Raw genomic sequence first — 11,021 nt, forward strand, 5'->3', positions numbered from 1 at the left:
CTTCCGCAGTATTTTGCTTTTATATTATGATAATTGTGTCCTGGTATTAAACAGAGAATAGAGAGAAAACAATACAAGGGAATTCATAATTAATCAGTAGTACCCGAATGGGATACAGTTGATGTAAATTGAGTGGAATCACCATGGAGCATTGAAGAAATTATGTCCAGGTTCAGGTAGAGGTGTGGAAGGCAAATGAGTCAATTAGCTATATGAAGAGTACATTATCAGAGGACACACTTCTGGAGACATTTAAGGAACATAGGGACAGGGTTGGACTATTTAGCCTTTTCAGCCTGTTCAATCATTCAATGAGATCGTGCCTGATTCGCAACCTAACTCCACGCACCTGCCTTTACCCCATATCCTTAATAACTTTGGTGAACAAAATCTATCAATCTCAGATTTGAAAACAATTGTCTAATCATTAACTGCTCTTTGTGGAAGAAAGTTCCAAACTTCTATCACCCTTCAGGTGTAGAAGTGTTTCTTAACTTTACTCCAGAAAGACCTGGCTCTTGTTCCTAGGTTATGTTCCTGAGACCTAGATTCCCCAAGAAATAGTTTCTCTCTGTTAATTTTAGATCAAGTAACCCTTTAACCGTATAAATTCCAGGGAATACAACCCTAGTATGTATATTGTCTCCTCATAATTTAACTCTGGAAGTCTGGTAAATAAACTTAACTCAGCGAAAACACAGGCCAAGTCCCATTCACCCAATATTCCTGTGCTTGCTAGTCCACCTTGGCCCCTGGTTCAGCGACACCTCAATTTTAAAATTACCATCCTTGGTTTCAAATCCTATCATAGCCTTGACCCTCTCTATCTCCATAACCTCCTACAGCCCCCAAATCCTCCAAGATATCACACTTTTCCAATTCTGGCCTCTGACAAAGCTCCTATTTTAATTGTTCCACCATTGGCAACCATGCTTTCAGTTCCAAGCCTCAAACTCAAATTCCCTCCCAATAGCCCGCTGTCTCAATGCCCTGTTTTCTTCCTTTAAGAAGCTCTTCAAAATTGACTTCTTTGACCAAGCTTTTGGTCATCTGCCCTAAAATCCTTTTATATGGCTTGGTGTCAAATTTTGTTTGAAAATGCCCCTATTAAGCACTGTGGGATGTTTTGCTTTGTTAAAAGTGCTATATAAATGCAAATTGTTGTTTTTGTTGTTGTAAATCTACTCTGCTCTCCCTCCGAGTCCAACATATCCTTTCTAAGGTGTGTGCCCAGAACTGAACATAGTACTCCAGTTGTGATCTAATCAGGGCCTTTGTATAGCATCTGCCATTTCCTGGTTCCTCATTATTATTTCCCCAGCCTCATTCCCTAAGGGGCTGTTGTGGGGAATTTTCAGTCAGGGAGCATGGTTCCTTGGCTGTGTGGTGGTCCCCCCCCCCCCCCCCCCCCCCCCCCCCAACCGGACATTAGCTAGACGAAAAGGTATGTAGGGATAACTCCTTGATGCTGGTGCTCGGACCCCTGCTGCTCGTGAGCCAACCTGATTCAGTTGAGAACAAAGTTAATAGGCTGAGCTAGTTAATAATGAAAATCTGTGTAAGATAGGGACAGATGTTGACGTGGGTTGTATGTGTATTTTGTGTGTTTAAAATAATCGGAATCGTCTGAGCATTGTGAACACCCATAACTTTGTTACAGGACAGCAGTTAAAGAGAGATGAATGTCTGTAAGTGGACAACAGTAGATTATCAATGTTCATTGCAGTTCACCTCTGATCATTAACAGGCTATCAATACTCATCCAAGTTTACCTCTGGCTGCATTGTAACATGAACTTGACAGTGTACAATCGTTAATATGAAATGGGAAGCAATCTCCGCGTATTGTTTACTATCTCCGCTGTGTTGTTAGCCATAGCAATGAATGAAACTGTCTTACTATAAAAACTGGACACATGCTTGTATTCATTAGATGTGACTCTGGTGTAGTCCATGTCTCTCATTGTAACGATAATAAAATCAACTGTGTCTTCGCCTCCAGCCATGGTCTCGTGGCTTTCTCTTGTTGTATCTAGGCCACACTAATTTGACAGGAAGCCCTCAGCAAATTAATAAACCCCAAGAAATGTAATTGAGAAATCCCCCAAAAGGGCCTATATTCACTTTGGTCCATCTCTTCCTTTTTATATATTTAAGGAAGCCCTTACTGTCCATTTCTCTATTACTTGCTAGTTTACCTTCAAATTTAATTTTCTCCCTCTATTATTTGTTGGCCATCTTTTGCTGGTTTTTAAAACTTTCCCAATCCTCTGGCTTACCACTAATCCTTGCCACATTGCATGTTTTTTCTTTCAATTTGATACTATCCTTAACTTCCTTGGTTAACCATGGTTGGTTTATCCCCTTCCTAGAATCCTCTTTTCTCACTGGGATTTATCTTTGTTGTGAGTCATGAACTATTTTCTTAAATGTCTGCCATTGTTCATCAAATGTCATTTCTGCTAAACTCCTTTCCCAGTCTCCACCAGCCAACTCTGCCCACATTCCTTTGTAATTACCCTTATTTAAGTTTTGCACAGTTGTTTCCAACCCACCATCACTCTCAAACTGAATGTTAAATTTTACCACGTTATGGTCACTGTTTCCTATGGGATCTTTTACTCTGGGCAGAATTTTCGGGTGGACGATGCATAAAATGATGCACAGTGATGTCTGGTGGGCATCCTGATATCGCCGTGCGTCATTTAGATTTTCAGTTCGGCAGGTGCACAGCTGACTCAGTTGCGTGCCTGGCGAACTGTCAGAGGCCTATTAAGGCCATTTAAAAACTAATTAAACCAATAAAGTGAGCTTCCCATCCAACCTTAAGGTTGGCAGGCAGGCAAAGAGCCCAAGCACCCTTCACATTTTTTATGGAACCTCATTCACGGATGGGTGAGGTTTCATTAAGTGTTTATAAATTGAATAAAATTTTTTTTAAAAATTCATTGACATATCCAAGCTCATGTAATGCTGTTGCATGAGGGGACATGTCTTAAAATTTTTTCCTTCCTTTAGTCAGCTTTTTAAAACTTAAACTAATCTCCCTGAGGCACCTTTGTGCCTCAGGGAGATTTCTGTGCTCTTTCACCTGCATGCGCGAAAGAGCACAGGCCCTGACTCAGGGAATCCTCCCCTGCCCGCACAGGGAGTGTACAGCACTTTCGGGTGTGGGTCAAGCTGGGCAGGCCTTAATTGGCTCGCCCACCTAAAATGGCGGCACAGACCTGATCGGGGCGCCGATCGGGTTTGCGCCCGCCCCCGCACAACCCCCCCGTCAGGGGGAAAATTCTCCCCTCTGAGATCATTTATTAAACCTACCTCATTACACATTACCAGATTCAAAATAGCCTGGATCAACCATGATCCCTGGTTGGGTCCACAACATATTGATCTAGAAAACTGCCCCGAATACACTCTCTATGAATTCTTGCTCGTGGCTATCTCTGCCAATTTGATTTTCCCAATCTGCATGAAGATTAAAGTCACCCATGATTAATATAATGCCTTTTTTACATGCCCTCATTATCTCCTGATTTACTCTCTGTCATACAGTATACCTACTGTTATGGGGCTTATAGACTCCTACCACCAGTGTCTTCTTCCCCTTGTTATTTCTTAACTCCACCCATATGGGTTCTATATCTTCCAATCCAAGATCATTTCTTGCTATTGTACCTTTGGGTATTCATGGCAATAGGTCTTAATCATGGTTTTGAGAGTCTGCTGGTATCTCTGTAAAGCTCCCTGTGTCTGTGGATGATTGATGGTAGACTTTAGTTGTTTGATACCCAAATTACTGGTTATGTCCTGGAAAATTTTAGACATGAAGTTTTAGAACATTTGTCAGATTGTATTTCAATTGGTAAGACATAATGAGTAAAAAAACTTGAGTTAACATTTCCACCACCACCTTAATTGTAATTGTCCTTAAAGGAATAGCTTCTGGAAATTGGGTTGTCATATCCATGATTGCAAGGATATACTGATGTCCTGTTTTTGTTTTGGGTAATGGTCCTACACAATTTGCTAATATCCGAGAATGGATCTTCAAAAACTTGTATGGGTATTAAAGGTGCTGGTTTGATTACATGTTTAGGTTTACCTACTACCTGACAGGTATGACATGTTTTACAAAATTGCTCTACTTCCTTATGAAGTCTTGGCCAGGTAAAATGCCTGTTTATTGATGCTTGGGTTTTCCATATTCCTACATGTCCTGCCATTGGAATTTCATGTGCAATATCTCCTTACGATATTTGAGCAGTACCACTATCTGATGAACAACCATTCATTCCTCATCTTCATGTCTGTGAGGGTGTCTCCACTTCCTCATCAGAACTCTGTTTTTAATGTAATGGCACTTCGACCTCAGCCTCAGTATGAGCTGACTGTGCTAACTTGTTTAACTCTGGATCTGCTTTCTGAGCCTCAATTAATGAAGACAAAGAACAACAAAAAGTACAGCACAGGAACAGGCCCTTTGGCCCTCCAAGCCTGCGCCGATCAAATTTCCCGTCAACTAAAACATTTTGCACTTCCGGGGTCCCTATCCCTCTATTCCCATCCTATTCATGTATTTGTCAAGCAGCCTCTTAAACACCTCTATTGTACCTGCTTCCACCACCTCCTCTGGCAGCGAATTCCAGACACTCACTACCCTCGGCGTAAAAAACTTGCCCCACACATCTCCTCTAAAGTTTTCTCCTCTCATCTTAAATCTATGTCCCCTAATAATTGACTCTTCCACCCTGGGAAAAAGCTTCTGACTATCTGCTCTGTCCATGCCACTTATAATTTTGTAAACTTCTATCATGTCGCCCCTTAATCTCCATCGCTCTAGTGAGAACAATCCGAGTTTCTCCAATCTCTCCTCACAGCTAATAACCTCCAGACCAAACCTTCTTTGCACCCGCTCCAATGCCTCCATATCCTTCTGGTATTTTGGCAATCAGAATTGCACGCAATATTCCAAGTGTGGCCTAACCAAGGTTCTATACAGCTGCAGCATGACTTCCCAGCTTTTATACTCAATACCCCTGCCAATGAAGGCAAGCATGCCATATGCCTTCCAGACTACCTTATCCACCTGCGTTGCCACTTTCAGTGACCTGTGGACCTGTACACCCAGATCCCTCTGCCCGTCAATGCACTTAAGGGTTCTGCCATTTACTGTATAATTCCAACCTGTATTAGACCTTCCAAAATGCATTACCTTGCATTTGTCCAGATTAAACTCCATCTGCCTTTTCTCCACCCAAGTCTCCAACTGATCTATCAGTTGTATCCTTTGAAAATGCTCTTCACTATCTGCAACTCCTCCAACTTTAGTGTCATCTGCAAACTTACTAATTAGCCCAGTTACATTTTCCTCCAAATCATTTATGTATACTACAAACAGCAAAGGTCCCAGCACTGATCCCTGCGGAACATCACTAGTCACAGCTCTCCATTCAGAAAAGCACTGCTACCTCTGTCTTCTATGACCAAGCCAATTCTGTATCCATCTTGCCAGCTCACCTCTGATCCCGTGCGACTTTACTTTCTGTACCAGTCTGCCATGAGGGACCTTGTCAAAGGCCTTACTGAAATCCATGTAGATAACATCCACTGCCCTTCCATCATCGATCAACTTTGTCACTTCCCTGAAAAACTCGATCAGTGAGACACGACCTCCCCTTCACAAAACCATGCTGCCTCTCACTAATATGCCCATTTGCTTCCAAAGGCCTGCCAAACACTCCCTTTGAATTATGCACATCTGCTCTGGTATTACTTTGACCTCTGGTGATGGTCTTTGTTTAGCCATTGCTCTGGTCACCACACACAATGGAAGAATATTAGGAACTTGTTCTTGTAACTGTTCTGTCTCTTTAGCTTCTCTCAGACTTTCCATAATTATGAGTGAAGCTGTAACCTTTACTCCTGCCAAATCATTCCCTAGGAGTAAATCAACTCCATCCATGGGTAATTTCTTAACCACTCCTACAACAACTGATCCAGACAACAAATCACACTCCAATTGCACTTGTACAATGGAACCGGGATATACTCTCCACTTATCCCATTTACCAATGATTTAGCTTTCATTCATCCCTCTGGAGGGAAAACTAGGTCCTTCTCCAGCAAAAGAGTTTGAGTAGCTCCTGTGTCCCTTAGTATAGTTATGGGTTTAGCTAAATCATTTGATGAAAAGGGGGTTATCTTTCCTTTAGACAAAAACCCTTTATATCTCTCATCTACTTTCTCATCGACTTTTTTAACTTCACCTGCATTCACCGTAGCATTTACCTCCAGACACTTATTTGTAGTTAAAGCTACAATTTGATCTGTGGCATTTTCTCTTTGAATTTGAGTTCTCCTTTCAGACTCATTCTTATGAACTCCAATAAGTCCCATGGGCTTTCCTCGCAATTATAAGCATTCTGAACGAATGTGTCCCACTTAACTACAATGGAAATACTTAGGCCTTCGAGTTTCACCTCCACCTTCAGTACCCTCCTTCTTGATCTGAGGATGAGATCTCAGGGTATCCCCAGCTATCCATCATGCTATATATTAATTTGTCCTGGTTCACTCATGCACTTCTCAGTAAGATCAGTGGATTGATGATTAGGAATGGGAATCCTGACTTCTATGTACCTTAGTATGGGATAATTAAACTACTGTAAAGCAGTCTTGAATGTGATCAGTTACCCGAAACAGGCCAGAGATTCAAACATGGAGTTCACTGGTGTGAATGAATTTTACACACAGGCCAATCCAGCAGTGAATCTTTCTAAGAAATATTTCAAAGGCAAATCAAATTTCCACCTATTTATAAATGGATCCTCCTGACTCTTTCACAATAAAAACATTTGCTTTCATTCTATTAATAGTTGTAATCTAATAAAGCTTTTTATATTTTGAGGTGTTATGACATCAGATTGGAATCCTGATGAAGTTACCTCTGGGCTTCATTCCAATAACCATTAGGACCTTTTCCCACAATTATTAGTTCAGGGACATACCCAACAAAATGTACCTTTCTCTCCTTTATATCCCCAATATGTACATGAGACTTAAGTGTATAATCCAGGATGACACTCCAATGCACAGTGAAGGAATCTTTCAGATTGGATGGTAAACTGAGTCTTTCCTGTCAGGTGGACATAAAAGCTCTTATGGCACTATTTCTAAGAAGAGCTGGGAGCCCTTCAAGTGTCCTGGACAATATTTAGCCCTCAGCAAACATCACTAAAAACAAATTGTTTGGTCAGTTTACCCATGGTTATTTGTAAGATCTTGTTGTGTGTAAATTGGTTGCCATGCTCCCTACAATAGGGGCAACACATCAAAAGTACAATCCATGTCAAAAACTTTGGGATGACCCTCAATAAAAGCCACCATAATGCAGAAACACTGCATTCAAGCCTGGCAGTAACAAAAAAACACTTGCATTTATCGCAGTAAAACATCCTAAGGTACTTCAAGGGGCATTATAAGATGAAATTTGACACCGAGCCACATAATGGGATATTAGCAGAGGTGACCATAGACTTGGTCAAAGAAGTAGGCTTTGTGGATCATATTGAATCAGTTCAAGGTTTCGGATGAGAAGTTAGCCAAAGAGCATTTGAATAATTGAATCTGGAAAAAAAATATGGATGAAGGTTTCAGCAACAGGTGAGCTGAGGCAGGGATGGGAATGGGCAATATTACACAGGTGGAAGTAGGTGGGTCACAGTGATGGAGAGGCTATGAGTCGGAAGCTCAGCTCAGGATCAACATATGAGGAACGTTTGAGGACTCTGGATCTATACTCGATGGAGTTTAGAAGGATGAGGGGGAATCTGATTGAAACTTACAGAATACTGGAAGGCCTGGATAGAGTGGATGTGGGGAAGATGTTTCCATTAGTAGCAGAGACTAGGACCCGAGGGCACAGTCTCAGAGTAAAGGGAAGACCTTTTAGAACAGAGATGAGGAGAAACTTCTTTAGCCAGAGAGTGGTGAATCTATGGAATTCATTGCCACAGAAGGCTGTGGAGGCCAGGTCATTGAGTGTATTTAAGACCGAGATACATAGGTTCTTAATTGGTAAGGGGATCAAAGATTATGGGGAGAATGAGGTTGAGAAACTTATCAGCCATGATTGAATGGCGGAGCAGATTCAATGGGCCTAATGGCCTAATTTCTGCTCCTTTGTCTTATGGTCTTATGGTCTTAAATAAATGCTGAGGTTGGGAATTGTCTGGCTTAGCTTCACAGTGACTAGGGTAAAGAATGAAGTTGGTCACTAGGGAAGCAAGGGGGCTTCAGACATCTTAATATTTAAATAAAGGCAATTTCTTCTTCTCCAGAACTAGATATCAGAAAAGCAGCGTGACAATTTCAAGACTTTGGAGGGGGTAAGTGAGCAGGTGATGAGGAAGAGTTAGGTGTCATCAGGGTGCATAGGGAACTTGATGGCTTGTTTTTGGATGCTGCCCAGAGGGGCATCATGTAGATGAAAAATAGGTGGCTACTGAAGAAAGGTCCTTGGGAGACTTCACAGGTAACAGTCTGGGAGCAGGAAGAGAAGCCATTGCAGAAGATTCTTTGGCTGTGACTGGAGAGAGATGATTGATGGCAGTCCCAGCCACTGAACAATGGAGGAAGAGCATTGGAGGTGGATGGTGCAGTCAACCATGTCAAAAACTGCAAACAAGTGGAGCAGCATAAGAATAGATAGGTTACCATGGTAGCACATAGGGGTGAATGTTATTTGTGACTGTGCTAAGGGCCATTTCAGTACAATGGTGGGTGTGGAAACCTGACTGGAGAGTTTCAAAGATGGGCATGGATCTGGAAGATGACAAAGATGTTCGATGACTGGTAGAGGAAAGGGAGGTTTCAGGTGGAATGGTAGTTTGCAAGGACAGAGTGTCAAGGGTCAAGCAATGTAATTTAAGAGTAATTTGTTGTGATATGATTGAAATTATTATTAACACAGTGTGTATACCTTCTACATGCCAGTTGTTCCTGCATTTATTACACGTTTGTGCTTTAATATATTTTGGGCTTTGAGCAGGCCCTGAATGTTCCGTTGTTACCCTTTCTCTGTCAGTCTTGAAGGAATTCATTTCTGCTGTTCATTCTGATTTTTATTTTCCTTTTAATCTGAAATGTTCTTTCTCCTGTAGTCTGTGACTGTATTTATTGTTTTCATAGCCCCATTATTCCTTCCTCAGCAGCTGCCTCCAGCCTTGACATGTCTCTCCTCAAAACTGTTGATGCTGGCACACCCGCTACTTTTATTACTACTTTCAGGCATTCTAAACTTTCCTTTTCCCTACATTACAAACTTCAAATGCTACAACATTGGTGCAAGTCATTTAATTAATTTATGGTTCACTCCACTCATTCTTGGGATTAAGGGTTTATCTTATGAAGAAAGGTTGATAGCCTATGCCATTGAATGATTTTATTGAAACATTTAAGACCCTGAGGGGATTTAATAGGGTAGATAATGGGAGGATGTTTCCACTTGCAGAAGAGACTAGAACCAGGGAACACAGTTTAAGAATAAGAGGTCTACCATTTAGAAAGGAGAAGTTTTTTCTCTCAAAGGGCCATTAGTATGTGGGATTGTCTTCCCCAGAAAGCAATGGAGGCTGGGTCATTGAATTTATTCAAGGGAGAGTTAGACAGATTTTTAATAGACAACGGAGTCCAGGGTTATGGGGGGCAGGCAGGAAAGCGGAATTGAGACCACAACCAGATCAGCCATGATCTTATTAAATGGCGGAGCAGGCTGGAAGGGTTGAATGACCCATTCCTGCTTCTAAATCCTATGTTCTCCTTTCTTTTTATTTCTGCTCTCAAGCTGGGTTGCCAACCAAGTTGGACACATTCCTGGAGGCTTTAACACATGGCTCGCATCTTGCTTATGCATTCCTGCCATTGGTAAGCCAACATATCCATCCTAAGTGCCCCAGCTTCCCCAGGCATTTGGAAAGTGAATGAGTTATCCCAATGGATGATTCTTGGGTGTCAGTCAAACAGTCTTTCTTTCCCATCTCCAGTACATTTATTACTAGCCATTTGGTGGTACAGAATGAGTATTGCTGAAAAAAGAGACATGTCAAAGCTTTTTGTCTTGCATTAATCAGGACACTTTGCAATTAAACCAGTATAAGGGGAAAACAACAATTTATACTGTATGAGAAGAGAGTGCTGATTGGTTGGCAAGTGGAGGTGCTATCATGGAGCATGCACCAGTGATGGTCACCATGGTAACTTGCAGGGTATTGATGGTGAGGGATTCAGCAATGTTAATCTCATTAAATACCAAGGAGAGATGGTTAGATTCTCTCTTGTTGGAGATGGTCCTTGCCTGCCACTTGTGTGACACAAATGTTACTTGCCACTTGTCAATCCAAGTCTGAACGTTGTCTAGGTCTTGTTGCAAGTGAGCATGGACTGCTTCAGTATATGAGGAGTTGTGAATGAAACTGAATATTGTGCAATTATCAATGAATATCCCCACTTCCAACCTTAAGACAGAGGCAAGGTCACCGATGAAGTAGCTGCAGACATCTGGGCCTAGAGCGCTGCCTTTAGGAACTCCTGCAGCAATCTTAGCCTGGAGTTGAGATGATTGGCCTCCAACAACTATACCCAATGCTCGAGGATCCCTCCAGGATTTCATTCATTCTCCATGTGGCAGTCTGAAAAGTGAACGTCAGCAAGCTATTGGACCATGGGACATGTAACAGCCAAAAGTGAGCCTGTCCTCATACATACACCCATTTCCTACCAGGATTCCCTGGATAGCCATCAGATGTGGGAACCGTGGCTATTAGTTCACCTCTCTAAAGGGGCCCGGTCCTAATCCAGGGCCAGTTGTTAGATTTTGCTGCTCTGTATGGTTCACCAGCTAAGCCACTGAGGGACTAACTGTTTGTTTTTTTTTATCACTAATGCAAGCGGAGATAAAATTGATAAGAGGTTATCTGACGCTGATAGCTGTTATTGGTTTGCTACCTTTGGTTTGAACCT

Source organism: Carcharodon carcharias, chromosome 12 (genome assembly GCF_017639515.1).
Source record: "Carcharodon carcharias isolate sCarCar2 chromosome 12, sCarCar2.pri, whole genome shotgun sequence".
Lineage (NCBI taxonomy): Eukaryota > Metazoa > Chordata > Chondrichthyes > Lamniformes > Lamnidae > Carcharodon > Carcharodon carcharias.